Source organism: Polistes fuscatus, unplaced genomic scaffold (genome assembly GCF_010416935.1).
Source record: "Polistes fuscatus isolate 324 unplaced genomic scaffold, CU_Pfus_HIC Scaffold1, whole genome shotgun sequence".
Taxonomy (NCBI): Eukaryota; Metazoa; Arthropoda; class Insecta; order Hymenoptera; family Vespidae; genus Polistes; species Polistes fuscatus.
In genome coordinates this window covers 10,155,778-10,173,323 of record NW_025112997.1, presented here as the reverse complement: position 1 = coordinate 10,173,323, position 17,546 = coordinate 10,155,778, and the positions used below count along the sequence as shown (strand labels likewise).

General features: G+C 27.5%; 1 protein-coding gene across 2 annotated transcripts in view; it reads left to right on the top strand.

The window, feature by feature from the left end:
- The window catches only part of LOC122521639 (M-phase inducer phosphatase-like), a 110,391-nt gene that overhangs the window by 52,436 nt on the left and 40,409 nt on the right, over positions 1 to 17,546 (top strand). The window lies entirely within an intron of this gene.

Genomic DNA, 17,546 nt, shown 5'->3' with positions numbered 1-17,546 from the left:
AGTGAACCATGGATTTTTATTTTTATTCATTTTAAGAGTGGTTATTAAAATGATACGTATTCATATCACAAATATTTCTATAATATTCAAGAATATTTTTCTTACATCTACTATAGTAATAATATTTTTTATATTCTTAATGTATCAAAGTAAAGTATAAATTGTCCACAAATGGTATACCGGTGCTTTTACCCTAGTATAATAAAAAAGGTGTAAAAGAGAAATTAAGAGAGAAAAAGGGGGAGAGAGACATTACAATGAAAGAAGTGAAAGAGAGAGAGAAAGAGAAAGAATGAGAAAGACAATATACAGTGGCGTAAAAAAGTTTCGGGCCATCGTATTTTGTGTTAATGTTCCAATTACTGTGTTTTACGGTAGGAATTTGATATCTTACATTATATGTGGTACCTGTTAGACATCTTATATACTTCTTATATATATATATATACTTACCTCCGAATAATTTAAATTTGGATTCGTAGAGAAAAAGCACTTTCCACTAATCTAATATTGTTCAATGGTGATATTTTTTCACGAAATTTAATGTAGTACGATTTAATCATGAAAAATTGTTTCATTTCATTATCATCACTTCAATTATCAGTATCAGGTAAATATATATTTATTTCTTCCAATTCTTTCAACATTACAAATTTTAAATTAAATTAATTATTATCATATTCAAAAATCCAATAACAAATGAGAATTTTCATTTTACTGCAAGGGGTTTACACCAATACATTAAATCAATCAAATCAGTACTTTGATTAAATGTTAGCTACAATTTTTCATTGATTTACGATATAATTCTTTTTACTTAATAATTTTGTCGACCCGTTTTGAAATTTTTCGCGGTCTATTACCATTTCGAGCATGTTTATTGATATTTAACAATAATACGATTAACAATGACTGTTTCCAATAGGCATCGCAATTTCACGAGAACACTTTCCTTCTGAAATAATTTTCAGAAGGAAACGCGATATCACGGACCTAGATATTCAAATGTTCTGCATTCTGATAGTAACAATATATGTTTTTAAATTAATTTTAAAGAAACGTAAACAAACCGTGTGTACGAAGCTGTAGTGAGATAGCAGCCCAATACTTTTACACACCGACGGGATTCGTTCCACCCAGTATACTAAAAATATACGCCACGTGAAAAAATAATATTTCACTTTATTATTCATATTCTAGGTCTCTTAAATATTTGAAACGATTAATTAGCGAAAAAATTAAATATTTTTATCAATTAACTGAAAACAAAAAAAGAAAAAGAAAATAGGGTGCCCAAAACTTTTACACGGCATTTTAATAAAGAATGTCTAAGAGAGACAATATAAGATAAATAGTATAAGAGAGAGAGAGAGAGAGAGAAATTGTAAGAGATAGATTGGGAGAGACATTGAAAGAAAAAAAAAGCTTATGAGAGGAAGTTCATTTAACAGCTTCAAAAAATAAAAAATTTTTTTTTTATAAAATGATTGCTAAGCATGTTAAGAATACGATATCAAATTCTCAGAATGAATTTCCAAGTATTTTCGATATTATTTTCGGTGAACGTCCAAAATATTCGGGTATCGAACATTATAATCAGTATAACAGTGATTCTTATTAAAACTTTGAACGCTTTTTCCTTGAAACTTCTTTTTGTACAACTGTTGGAATGATATTTCGAGAAGTATTTAACCGATTTTGATGAAATTTTGACACATATCTGTAAGATTTACTTTATTTATTTATTAATATTAATTGATAAGGTTTAATTTGATATAATGAAATAAAACAGAATAAAATAGTAAGTATCTATAATCTAAATTAACAATTAATCAACTCGTTGTGTCATGTGTTACTCTTAAACGTCGTAATTAACGAAGATATCGTCGTACTTAATTTTTCGTTACCGTCGTTTTTCATCATCTTTCACACACAAGTAATCGTCGTAAGAACAATTCAATATCAGAACGCGTCCGCTCGCCCTTTTCGCCGCCTGGATATGTTATAGCCATAATTGGAAATCCGTCATTGCTAGTAATACCCCGGCATTGTCATCAATGCAAAGCGCCTTTTGACAAAGTCGGAAACAGAAGATTTCTAATATTTCCTTAGCAGTACTTATAAAGAAATCGTTTATAAATAATTCTAGGAACATCGATGCGCACACTTCTTGAATTTTCTCTCACCCTCACGTATCTTACTTATACTGTCAGTCACTTGGCTAACTTGGATTTTTTTGTAATTTTAAAGAGAACATATATTTCTCTTTCGAAATATAACAAAAATATCATCAATAAGTCTAAAATCGATTTTTTTAAGTTGCAAACTTGTGAATTTTTTATATATTTTGATTTTTTTTAATTAATCAGTAGCGTACGGATGTATACTTTAAAATAAGATGTTTAATTCATCTATTTTGAGTAATTGCAGCAAGTTCCAGCAATTTGAAAACTACCGATCTGAACTTTCGTACTGTACAGTAGCAATTTTAAATTAAGGAAAAAACAAACAAAAATTTCATTTTTAAATATTCAAGACTTGGTATCAACAGTGTATATAAAGTTTGAATAAGATTAGACAATACTTCTTATTTCAAAAAAAAATGTTGAAAAACCGAAAATTTTTGGCCTTCTATAATAAATGGCCTTCTTTCTCTTAAGGTAAACAACGGAAGAAAGAGAGTACAACAAAATGTTTAATAAAGAGAGAAAAAGTAAGAGAGAGAGAGAGAGAAACATCATAAGGAAAAGAGTGTAAAAGAAAGATCAGAAGAAATAGAGCATAAAAGATAAAGCAAGAGAGAGAGAGAGAGAGAGAGAGAGAGAGAAAGAGATAAAAAAAGGCGCCAAGAATATAGAAGAGAGAAAAGAGAAACGTGAAAGAGAAAGAGAGCAAAGGGTCTGGTAGGGCTTAGAATTCTAAAGGGTGGTGGGGGTTTCAAAGAAGAACTTAGTATGAGAGAAAGAGACAGATGAATACAGACGAACCACGGGGTCTGTCGGAAGGCCTTTTAAATCGCCGCTCACGAGCGGGGATTTAAAAATGGCCGTAGTCAGCTCGGCCGTTCGTCCTTGGCCTTAGCACAGTCGTCGAGTCGGGGGCATCAGCTGACCGGTTTTGGAGGGAAAAGCGAGGATTCCTATCGCCATTCGTTTCCCCCTTCCTTCGTGCTCGCTGATCTCTTTGCTTGTTCACATCGTCTTTCAATCGGAAAATCGCACCGCTTTTCATATTTCCTTTTTATACTTATATATATTTTAACATTCTTTTCGCATCATTTTTCATGATTTTTATACGGTTTCCTTAAGAAATATTAGTATTTCTTGTTCACTATTCTATGTCGTCTATCTTTTGTATCTTGGGTTTCTTTATTCGAGAAAAAGATCTTTTCTAAATAGAAAAGATACGTAGATACGCAGGTTGTATAAAATTCAGAAGAAATTTTTCATTCTTTCTAAAAACTTTGTAAAACTTATAAAAGATGACGATTTAAATTTCTGAACAGTTTCATTCGTTCATTCGTTTATTCATAGTGCGATTGTCAATTGATCTCATCATTCTTTTCATTGAAAAAGTTACTGTATCCTTCCAAACGTGTCTAGCAATTTTTTAATTTATTATTTAAATATACTTACATATATATATATGTGTAGGGATATATACAAGGTCTTTCACTTAACTAGTCCACCTTTAATGTATTGCTTATTTCGTATGATAGAAAAAAATGTCAGAGAGAAAAAATATTCTGTTCGAAGGCGCCAATATAATGATGGGCCGAATTTTTTTCTCGAGGTCATTTTTTTCGAGATTTTTAGGTTATTCGTATTCTTTTTTAAATGGGACTGCATATTTTCACTACAACAGTCATATAATTTATAAAAAAAACAAATTCAACGAGGTGCAATATATTGGCTTTCAAATGACCTTTAGATAAATAATTGTGAAATGTTTGTCAGTAACTTCAGTACGCGCTCGGAGGACGGTAAATGAAGAAATAAATGCAAATCAATATGTAAGACACTCATACAAGCAAAGAATCTTCTCATGTACAAGAACACATCGGCGTTCGACACCTATTTTTTCGGTCTGCAAGAAACAATAAAAATACATAAGAAAGAAATAATTTTACTTTATATTTGATCTTCGTTTGTATATTTGTATTTATTTGTTTAACTTTTGATTTGATCATGGCTAAAATAAAAATAAAAATTCAGATAAATTATATTTCATTTTTAATGAACTTCGCGTGGCATAAGAAAACTTACTTTCAATTTCATCGACTTCTTCACTGATTAATCAATCAGAGTGAAATATATCTTTGCTATCCAAATTTCTAAATTAAAAACATCAAATTAGAACTAGCCTTTTTTTTGTTGTAATTAAATTTCATAATGTATCGAATTTATTTTTTATTTTCACTTATTTCCAAGACGCAATAACTTTTACCCGAATAAGTAAATATAAAAATATAAAATTTCAACGTAATTAAATTGAAATGTGATTGAATGTAAATTAAACTATAATACAAATTAAAAAATATAACCTAAATGTTTGTATTGAAAACAAATTTGTTATTTTCAATAAATTAGTCAAAAAAGAGTTATCTGATTGCAAAAATAAAACTATTTTAACATTTATAAGCTATTGTTTATAATGGAAGATTACAAAACTCGTTTCAAGATCAAATTTAATTTCATATTTTGTTGTATATACTAATAAATAAGAAGATACATTTTTCGACAATATTTAAACAAAAGTAATATATAGTAAATATATTAAAATAATATCTCAGTGTTGCTCAACAGATGGCCATTCCTGCAACCGACATTTTATCTTACATTAGATACCGTTAGAAAAATTTTATCTAATCGAAATGATAAAGATAGTACATAAACTCTGCCATGATACAAATTTGTAGAAACATTTCTTTATAAAAAAAAGAATCAAAAGAAAAATAAAAAGAAAGAAATAAAAAAAGAGAGGAAGATTTAAAAAAAAAGAAGTAAAAGTAGAAATAGAAGTAGAAGTAAAAGAAGAATAAGAAGAAGTAGAAGTTGAAGAGGTCCTTTAAAACGTTGAAAAAGTACAAGTACAATATTAAATTTTATTCTTCTACTCTTAATTAAATTAAATTAAATTTTAAAAGTAGAAGTAAAATTTAAAAAAAGAAGTAAAAGTAGAAATACAAGTAAAATTATAAAAAAGAAGGAGAAGTAGTAATATAAGTAAAAGTACAAAAAAAAGTAGAAGTAGTAATATAAGTAGAAATAAAAAATGCCGAAATAGAAGTAAAAAAAAAAAGTAGAAGTAGAAATAAAAGTAGAAGAGGTTAGTTCGTTAAAACGGATTTTCGTTAGAAACGAGTACCTACTTTATATACTTACGTCCATACTCGATTTTAGAATGTAAAAAGCAGAATGGAAATAAAGAGAAAGAGAAAGAGATAGAGAGAAGAACATGTTCGTAGACAAACCGCTGGAACGACGACGTCTCCGAAGGATAGTGTTATGTTAATTTAAGTTTCGAAGGTATTTTTATGCCCCGACTACGTCGCGTTGTTGGGGCGTAGAGACTCGAAACGGTTCGTATAGGTTTTCTTTCTTTCTCTTTTCTTTTTCTCTCTTTCTCTTTCTCTCTTGTATTCTTTCTCTCTTTTTCTCTCTCTTCTTCATCGATCCAAGACTGGCTCTTTACGGTAATGGTCGAAGGGCTCTTTTTCGGTCCGGGAGTAATGAATTCACGTAAGAGTGTGTGTAGGACGAATCTGTGCAGTCACGTTTGTCTGTTTAGTTCCGTGGTAAGCTCTTGAGATACGTGAGAAGATATACTACTCTCTGTCTCTTTCCTTCCTTCTTTATTTCTTCCTTTATTTCGACAGGGATTCTCAAACGGGACAAACCGGCCTGCCTTTCCCGCCAAAATTCTTACACTCCCGGTCTCCCCGGGCTTCTTTCTTTATTTCTTCTTTTCTTTAACATATGGTACGCAATCGTATTCTTCTTTTTTTCTCCTTTTGGCTTTGTTTTATTTTTATTTTTATACATTCAATTACACATAGTAGACAATTAATGAAAGATTATATATATATATATATATATATAAATATGTTTTAATATATATAAATTATATTTAATATAAATATAATTTAATTAATTATTGTAGTAGAGAGATGGTTTTGATTATTTAAAGTATTTCTGACAAATATACATAAGTATTAGGTTGTCTGGAAACAATAGAAACTGTAAACTTTTAAATTATTTCTTTCCTTTTTAAAAAAAAGTTAACTTTGTACATTAATATTTTAATTCTTTTATAAAAGTTCAATTTTAACAGTTATTATAACAATATTATCGTATTTAGTTAATCATACTTTTGAAGAAATATTTAGCACTTAACGGATATTTTAAAGTAAAATATACTACTTTTATTAACAGGACGAAATCCTAATAAAAAGAAGAAGAAGATACAAATTTTACCTATTTTTTACTCATTTGTCATTATTTATGGAATTAAAAATGAATTAGATATAATTGAAAATTTTAACAATTTCTTTCAAATCCTGTCTGGAAAATTCGTATCATTTTGTACAAAAGATATAAAAATAACACTTTTTAAATATATTTCACTATTATTTATTTTCGCATTATTATTATGATATAGATAATAATTTAGCAGGTTTGTGAACAAATCAATAAACACAATTATTAATTATGTATATATACTCTTACGTTTACAGTATCAGATTAAAAATATAAGTTAAAAAAAGAATCATATAATTTGGATTAGAATTCGTTTTACTACCGGAAACTTCGAAGATATGTATCTTCTCGACAATAAAATGCAGCCAAGAATTTTCTCGGTATAAAAGAAAATCATTTGAAACACGTTTAAGGGTGGTCAGGTTGAAATACAGTTCTAAAAGGACCTTTCAGTCCTTCGAGTTTAAAGGGAACACTTGGAACCGCAAAAAGAAAATTCTTATTCGGGTTTGAAATTTTCCAAAGTTTCCAGACAAATGTAGATAAGTATTGGAGTGTGCTCAATAGTTCCTGCCAAATTTTTAAACAAAATGAAACATTAAAACACATTATTTCTCGACTATTTTTAAATTTAGATGTCTAATATATAAAAGTTAAAAAATTTAGAAATCAGCGTAAGTAATCGAACAAATTTTGTTTTTGTTTATTTAACTATTATATTTTTTACAATCTGTCCATTGAAAACATTAGACAAATTTTATTAACAACGTTGGACGTAATTCAAAACGTAGAATACTTCTGTATTTGAAGTATCAGACAAATGTTTCAAAAAATAAATCGCATAAACCGCATTGAAATTCGGTTTATTATTGTATACTTTAAATATTTTTATGTTCCCGATGATAAAATTCGACGAAAAATTTTTCTCCCGTAAAATAAAATCTTTGAAACGCGTCTCAGGGAGGCGGACAGGTTGAAAGAAGGCTTTTAGAAGACCCCTAGAATCCTCTGTGCTAGAAAAGCACATCCATTCAAATCTTCGATCTTTTACAATCTACCAACAAGCTAACACATTTACTGTTACATACATATTTTCCGATATGTTAAAAAAAAATATATGTGAAAACAATACAATATATCTACGATATTAAAATATAAAAGTTACAAAATGTTTAAATCGGCAAGAACTTTTACGGGAAACCTAAAAGATCCAAATATCTATCTATTCATTCGGTGTTTAAAGGTTTCGAATCTTCTTTGTTAGAGAACCAAATATTCATGTGTTGGATTAAAAAGAAAGATCGCAATAGAATAACGTTTTTTATTTATCCATTTTTTGCCTTTCTTTTTCTAAGCTCTGTGTGTTAGACGAAGACACATTCTTTTACGTAATTGACTTACGTAACATATCCGTGTTAGAAATTCTTAACCGTTTGACGATGGAACGTTCGTTCTGACGTGGAAGCACGTTTGTACCATTCACTCAAGCGCGACTGAATTGATAACGAAGTTTCGTGCATGAAGTACATCCGAAGGGACGATTTAGAAAGGACTTCAATAGGACGTTTATATATATATATTTTTATATATTTTTTCTATCAAATTTTTTTCTGTTCCTATTCGAACTACAGATAATTTAATACAATTGATATTTTGTGCATGCTGTGTATATGTGTAGCTGTATTTCTATTGTATGGGTAAAAAAAAGTAAAAATCAACATTTTTGTCAACAAAGAATAAGTACGTTAAAATGTATTCCACATTGTTGACTTTTGCTCTTATGCGTATACTTTCTTAATCCAATAATACGAGACACGTGTCATCAGTTTTTTTGTAGAAATTCTAATATTTGATCTCTTATACTATTGAACTTTGAATGTTTGTTAATAGAAGTGGTTTCTTGACGAATAAATGATTCTGATTAATTATACCATTTTGATTGGATAAGTGAAAATTGTATTCAACGATATTTTTGATATTTGATATTTTCATTTATTACCGCCCCAACAGTTTTATATAACAAAATAATTAAAAAGTAATCATCCTAATTAATTAATAAAATTTAAAAGTTTAATTCTTAAATCTAATTTGTAACAAAAGAAACTTAAAGAGAAGGTATTCAACAAAATCCAATGTTACTTTCGTACCTTTTACTGTTTTATAAATCGTACGGTTTTATAAATCAAAAATTCTTATTTTAAGGGTTAATACTTTTTCTAATAATTTGATTCAATGAAAAGTACCCATAACTTCAATTAACTTGCAACAATAATTTTGCAAAATAATCGAAAACTAACCATCCCAATAAATCCAAGAACATTTCAAAAGAATTTTATATCCAAATAAAATATAAAATAAACCAAAATCTGAAGAAAAGGTGGAAAGTAATAGTAGAAAAAGAAGAAGAAGAAGAAGATAAAAGAAAAAGAGATGCTCAACCAAATCCAACGTCCATCTCTTGTCTTTTATTGTTCTACAAACGAAAAATCGTTTCTTTGGCTGCAAGGATTTATGGTCAAGAGAGATCTTTTTTGAAAGTCGGCAGAACGAAAACGAGGCCGAGGGCGGTTGAAAAGAAACTACAGGCTCCCACGCCGAAAAATTTCAGTGCCCTTTTCTCGAGAACAGAAGAAGAGAAAAAGAGAAAGAGAAAGAGTACCCTGGCGTGAGAGGCAGAGAGAGATAGAGATTGCACCCCCTCCTAAGGGGAGGCTTCTACGATCTTCCTAAATTCTTTTTTTTATTTTTTTCTCAGCTGATGGTGCACTGTCAAAGACCCCATGAGATTCTTTCATTTCCGATTTTAACCATCAGTCAACGTATTTTCTTAAAAAAAAAAAGAAGAAAAAACAATTTTGAATAAGAATGAAAGAGAGAGAGAGATAACTGTTAGAGTATTGGTGGTATTTAAAAATGTTTGATTATAGGCGCCGCAAGATTTTTGAAACGTCTTTTGACCAAGGAAAAACTTGGATATGTGTGTGTATGTTTGTGTATTTCTTCCTACTCCTGACCTAACGCATACGCTTTGTTGATCTCCGAGACGTGTCTCGATTTCTTAAAGACGAAATCTGACACGTACCAGTGAGGGAGATGGACTTGCTAGGAAAGGGAAAAGTAAATGAGAAAGGGAGAAAGAGAGAGGGCGGTGGGGACTGAGAATGTAGGGTCTGAACCTGCGTCTTCTGCACAGACATCAAACATGTGCGTTTCCTGCCAACGCTGTCATCGAGGGTGGTAGGAATTGTACATGGGGCGTGACCGTGTTATGGTTCTTTCTTATTAGACTATTTAATATCTATTGTTACATTCCTGATAAATAGAAAAGAAATTTTCGAACTAATCAACGATTTTATGATATTTATTGGGTTAGTTGTGTAGTCAATTTTTGTAATAAATAGTCTGTGTTTATAATTAAATATCAATTGGTTTGTTATAGGATTACTGTAATTAATACGTAACAAGAGTTATGATCGAATGTTCAGTGAAAATTAATTATTTCTATATTTTGCTAGATTTTATAATTAGGTGTCGCTTAACAGGTACAATTAACCTATAAGTAGTTAATATTGTATACGTTAGTAAGTTCCCATATTGATAGTAAATATAATAAAATATCAACATGCAATACAGATGATCATTTGTTGTAATAATTTGTCATTTATGTTTAATTTAAATTTGATTTCTATGAATCAATAGGTTTTATTTATTCATATTTATTTGTTAAATTTTGTCTATTATTTCCATGTGTTTCTTACAAATTAATTTTTTATCCAATCGTAACAAGAGTCTAGGATATTTAATTGAATTTATTTATTTGTTCATATATCAGTAATATAAGTCGACTTTAAAAGTCAAAATAAAGTTTCTATAATAGAACATTTTTTTGGACAGATTTCGAATTTTTATTTAAAAAAAAATATTCGTTAATTCTTTACCTTTTACTTTCTTTATTTTTTTTGTTATTGTTGTTCGTTGAGAATAGGGTAAATCCTCTTTTCCGAGAAGGTTTCTCAACACTTGACCATATTCTAAACACACCCAGTCCTAATTCGTACTCTAAAAATTCGAACAAAAAATTATACCAAACATAAAAAGAAGATGAAGAGAAGGAAAGAGAAGAAGAAGAAGAGAAACAATACCGGATAGAACAACGGACTCGTTTCCGTTTCGCATAAATCGTACAGGATTGTGTACCTATGGTTCAGGAACAACCACTTGTGAAGGACAAAGCGGTACATGCAGAATAAAATCCAGTTTTATCTTTTTTCCTCCTTTTTCTTTATTTTTTTTAATTTCGTACTCTGTTAATAGAAATTTGTATTTAAATGTAATTTAAATATAAAAATGCTAACAAAATATATAATCGATTTATATTTTTAATATTTATTATATAAATTTTTTTTTAAATTAGTATAAATTTTTCAAACAAATCAATAATTTTGACCAATACGAAGTAAGATTTTTGTCAGTGTACACAACTGCATTAAATGATCTCTCTGGCTACCTGCAGTGAAACAAAATTATTCTCCAAACTTGTTTACCAGTTCTTGAACAGTAAACTTTGTGGTCTGTTTTGTTTGCAATGGAAATATACCTAATTAACGATAAGATACGAGGTTAAATAATTGCATTTATGACCCTTCTGGTAAACCGAAATAAGAGATTATTGTTGTCCAGGTTTGTTGGATAATACTTACAAAACTTTTCTTTTTTCAAGTATGGACCACATTTTCTTTTGAACTATACTAGAAATATATTTACAGTACTATTACGTGAATAAATTGTTCCTTTTGTTACACTAATGTAACTACTATAAAAGTATCATCTTTCTTTTTCTTTTTTTTTTTGGTTTGATAAATCTGTTATATTTCTAGAATTAAACTTTTTATTGTCTGATGAAACGTACTTTGAGGAATATATTGAACATCTTTTTTTTTGACGGATGTTGCAACTTTTTAAACATACATATACCCTATAAATATAATGTAAACATGTTAAGATAAAATATCAAAATTGCGAAAAAAATTAAAACAAATTAAATATAAAATAATATCTTTTTTTTATCGATTAAATTATACAATATTCAGTATAATTCAAAATGATTACAAAATAAAATCCATTCTACTTGTTTTATTTCGAGATGAAAAGTCAATGACCTTTTGTCTTGATGTTTGTGTGAATTTGGAAGAAACAGTGGAATTACGTGACGCACAGTACTGAATTATACTAATATGCATTTTTTTAACTATAACGTGTGTATTGTTGCTTGCTTAGCATTATGAAGTTGTGTAAACACGTGTGTTAGCGTCTTTTCGGTAACCTAATTCCTACGATATAAATTTTTATTATTTTTTTATAGAAAATAATAGAATTGTATAAGATTGTTAATAACAGAATTAAAAATTATGAGCTAATATGAACGAACTAATAAATATTTGTTTATATCGAGAACAATTTAGGAATATTGCAGTTTCATACCCGATGTTGGCTAATTAGAAAACAAAGGTTGATCGCTTTAAATCATAGTGAAAATACTGAAAATAAACAATCTTATTATTTATTGTGATATTTTAGAATTTTTATATGTAATTTTTATTTTTTAATTTATACGGTTGAGTAAAGATTATGCCACAGTTCTTATCAATTATGCTTACTTTTATTTAAAAAAAAAAAAAATAAAATAATTTGTTTTTAAATATAACATCAATATTTATTTTGTATAGGATTTTTGCTGATGAAAAATAAATGAAATATTAAGATTTAATATAAATATTTAATTAATAATATTATTGTTTGATATATTTATAGGTTATCTAATAAGTTTATGCAGTTGTTTTTTAAGGAAATAAACCATAAAAACCGCATGAAATTATTATTATGGTATTGCGGATACTCATTTAATTAGAACTTTATTATAATTATAAGATATTAACCTAAAATTGTAAAGTGTTATTACATCATATTTTATTTTATTGAAGTAATTTTCGTGAATTATATTATAAAAGAGTTTTTGTACTCTAGTTTTCATTCTTTGTAAATCTTTTTTATGCGATCTTTTATATTTCGATTATTAAAAACACGTCTTTCTTTTCTAACCTCTCTTTTATTTTAGTTTTTTATTTATTTAGAGTATTTGTGCGTATACTACACTTGCTTGAATGACCAGGACTATTAGTGTTTTCAGAATGGATTCTTCTCTCCTTTCTTATTTGCCTTTTATTCATTCTTCTTTTTATTTCTTTCTCTTCTTAGCTTTTTCTTTTTTTATTTTTTGTTATTTCTAATACCATTAATATTCTCTACATGACTATTTCTCTCTTTTTTTCTTTTTCTTCTCTTTTTTTGTGCAAAGAAAAGAATTAGATATAGTATATTTGATTATAGGATTTTTTATTTATTTTTAATAAATTATGTTATTAGACATATATATATAATATGTCATACAATACATATATTAAAAACTAAAGGTAAATCTTATGTAATAATAATTATGCTATTTGCTATGAAAAAAAAGTTATTACAAAACATCGAAAAATAATAAAAGGAAAAATATAATTTTATACCCAGTAGAAATAAAAAGCTACTTTTTTATTTAAAAAATTTAAATCTTCAAACTAGATTTATTTCACTTTAAAATATTAAGAATTGGTAATTATTAGCGTAATTTAATCCAAATCATATTTACGGGTATCATTTCAAAGTTAGTATTATTTATATTATTAGTTTTATTATTATTATTTATATTATTTAGTTTTATTTTATATAATATATATAGTAATAATTATTATTTAAAAATATTTTTTGATTTTGTCGCTAATTATTATTATTATGATTATTATCATTTTTTGTTTTACCCTATAAGACAGTGTGTATTTTTAATCTTTAGTTGAGTGATTCCGAAACTTTTTCAATTCTCGGGACCCTTGCTGAATCCAAATTTTCTCAAAGTGCTCTATGTCAAATTCTAATAATTACATTTTGCGAAATGGATAATAATTTTTTGCAAAAATTAGGTAAAACTACATTTAACACTACAACAAAATGTAATTGAACAAATTTTAGTAATTATTAAATCATTAAGTACGAAATGTCTAATTTCGAAATGAAAATAATTGGAATAATCAGACTTTTAATACTTAATAATAATTTTTAACTTTTAATACTAATATCTTCTTCTTTTTCTTCTTCTTGAAGAAGATTTTTATATGCAATGAAGAAGAAGAATACTAATATAATAATCAATCTAATGGATGTGCGGTTGGTCACCGCACATTTTCTTAAATCGTAGAATTAAACTGAACACAGCAGCCCACTCATTCTCTTCTCTACATTAATTTTCGCGAAATATTTAGATTTTATCATAACAACTGTCAGAAACTCAATTTTGTACAAATAAGAAATCGCGAATGAAATTAAAATGATGAATATTGTGTAATATTTCGTGAGAAAGTCGTTCTCCAAGGTGTCGCGGTATACGGTATACTATAGGAACCACTAATGTAGGTATATATAGTAAGGTATATAATGTAGGTATAAGTAGATAGAAGTAAATTGTCGATATATTTAGTGTTAAAACATCGATAGAGAATAGTTCAAATAATTATAAATATTTCATCAAAATTAGATATCCAATTTTTTAAGATTCATTAACACTTAACGTATCCGATTAAATGACCGGTTTCAAAATTTCAAATTGAAATTTTCTAGCCAATGTTCGAGCTTTTTATTATTTGACTTTGAAAATAATCAAATTTATTAATAGTATTTTATTATGATAAAAAAGAAATTTTAGTTTTTTTATTATTTAAGTCAATATAACAAATTGTTATACTATTATTTACATTTAATTTAAAAAAAGATATAAATTTGTAAAGTACGAATCATTTGATATTTTGTAAAATATACTACTAAAGTATATATTTTTTACTTTTGTAAAAAATAATATTAATATTTTATTACAAATATACCAACTAAAATTTTTCTCTATACTAATCATTTATTTAATAAAACATTTACCAAAAAAAAGATATTAACAAAATTCCAAATAAATTACTATAAAAATATAACGAACAAAATATTCCTATATAATGATAATTGATTTACAAAAATTTAAAACCAAAAATGACTTAGAAAAAGAAATTATTTATAAATATTATTTTATTATTATAAAATAGAAATATTATTTGCTTATTATTTTATTTAAGTCAATACCCAAATACTTTGTGAACCACTTTTTTAAAGCTAATAAACATTATTCCATTTTATTCTTCTTCTATTTAGAAAATTTTTTATTTTTTTTTCTTCTTTATAATTTGTCTTTTCAAACGTTGAATTATTTGACGGTACCCTTTGACGATCTTTTTAACATCCCGACTTCTTTTTTTCTCTTTCACATTCTCCTAATCTCTGATTCGCGCAACGTCATTCCTCTCTCTAATATTTTAGGGAACACAAAATATTACGTTCACTATACCAAACCGTCTATTCTCTGACAAGGAAAAAACAAAAAAAAATGGTAAGTTAGATGTAGAACAACTCGTTAATTTAATTTTCGTCACGAATACGGTAACACGTGCAAGTAAAACATCTTATAGTTCTTTAACGATGAAATTCCATCGAAAGATGGAACGCTAAGGAAGTGGTTGTTCAGTATTTTTTGTTCTCCTTCCAATACCGGTGTGTTGGATGCACTTCGTATGCAAGAGTCGAGGAGCATAGATACATAGCCATGTAGGCGCCAGAATGAATTTCCGTTTGGATATTCTTGAATAAAGTAACTAGGGACTAAATAGAATTTCTACGAAGCTATTCATTCGCTTAATAATTATAAATTCTTCGATTGAAAACAAAGTAAACAGTTTTTTGTTGTTGTAATTCATATTATTACATTTGAACAATATTATTTTACAACATAATAATTTATTCTCAAGAATAATTTAAGTTCCGTAATAAATTAAGCATAGATTTTATTTTAGTTAAATTTATTAAGAAATAGAATCACTAGTTTTATATTTGGTGTGTAGTTATTGTGATGAAAGGCCAATAAAAAACTAGACGGTTTACAGTAAATTTATTATGAAGAATTTATTTAGTTGTTATTATTATTTGAATTATATATATGTATTAATCGAATTAAACTTGAATGGTTAAAATTATTAAAATAAAGATTTTTTCTCCTGATTGAAAATAATAATAATTAGATCAAGTTAATATAGAGAAAACAAGAAATCTTCAATGACCTTGAAATTGAATAATTTTAATTTAATGATTTCTATTTAAAAAAAAAAACTTTTATTTCAATTTAATGTTTGATTAAATTTTATTCCTTATTATTGTTTTACTATAACCTTGAATAACCTTTTTTATAGTAAATAGTATAATTTATATTATTAATAATTATCTATAGACCACAAATTAATATAATTATTAACGGTTCTACCTATTAATAATTTTATGCAAAATAAAAATCATAAAATTACCATAAAAATTACAATGAAATTAAATTTCCAATCGTTTGAAGGGTTGGCATAAGTTTCTTCATACCTTGACCTAATTTTTATACACCAATCGTGCGACCTAAAAAGAAAAAAAGAAAAAGAAAAAAAGAAAAATACTCGACCAACACAATTCGTTTAAATACTAATAAAAATAAATCTAAAATATTTCTTAACACGAAAGGAGGAACGTCGTGTACGCGCGTTATCTTACATTCGTTTACCCGCGCTTTTATGCCAACTCGTTGAAGATAATGAACGCGACGGTTGGAAGATTACGCAATTTCCTCTCTCTCTCTTTCTCTTATTCTTTTTCGTTTCTTTCGTATGCTTTAGTCTCTCCTATATCTACTTTACGACTTTCTACGTCTCTTTCATATTGAATAAGTTCATCGAAAATTCACCGTTTATTCATTCTCACTAATTCTCATCAATATTGTTGACATTCCAAAGACCACGCGCGCGCGCGCACACATACACTCCTATCCAATTTCTTACAAACAAGCTGCAGGAAATAAGTAAGTAGTATTTAATCGTAATGCTTTCTAAGCTCGAATTAAGATTTTATTATTTTCTTTGTAACAACCCTACCGAATGACTTAGTGTTTTTATTCTAACTCATACGTTGTTGGATATATTGAAACTATAGGTCCTAAAGATTATTAATTTTTTTGTATTTCGTGAAAATAATATAATTGTTTAATTAAATGTGTATCTTTTAGATATATATTTTGAGGAATTGATGTTTAGTTTAAGAACGTCTTGATTATACGACGTGTTTCTATGTGACATAACGTCTACCGGTCGAACGATCCACAAACGTGACTCTCGAAGGTCGACAACCTTCCTCGGTCTCAACGTCGACCCATCTCGTTCTATCTCTCTTACTCTTTCTCCCTTTCGTTTCATCATAGGATTATATTCCTCTAAACGTACCGTTTTCTCTTCACCTAACTTCAATATTCTAACGAGCGAGCAAAGATCAGCAAATTATTCGCAATACGGTCCTTTTAAATATCGACGATTCTTATAGAAACTTATAACAGTGGTTCTCAACTTATAGCCCGCGACAAAATTAACGTTAGACATGTTCTATTTCTTATCAAGATATCTTTATTATGTATAATATGATTTTCATAAATTATTCATAGAATGTTTTTACGAAGTGAATAAAGAAATAATAGTAGTATTCTTTGTAATAATATACAATGACTAACAATAAGACCAATTAGGTTAGGTTGACCAAAAAATTGGTACTAATTTAGAGAAAGATTGATGTCAAGGTATTTAAAAATTATTATATTATAAATATTTATTATCCTTGGGGTGATTAGTAAGTAATTTATTTAAATGCACAAAATAAAATGTTCAGAAACATTGACATATAAATTTGACTCGAATTAAACGAGATAATTAGGAAAATTAATAATTGCAAAGTATTAAACAAAATGAACGTAATCTATAATCGTGTACACATAATAGATAATATTTATGGTAACGCTCGCGTTACCAATTTGTCCAACTTCCGTAGGTTTTCCAAGTAGTTACACCTGTTAGATAACCATATGTC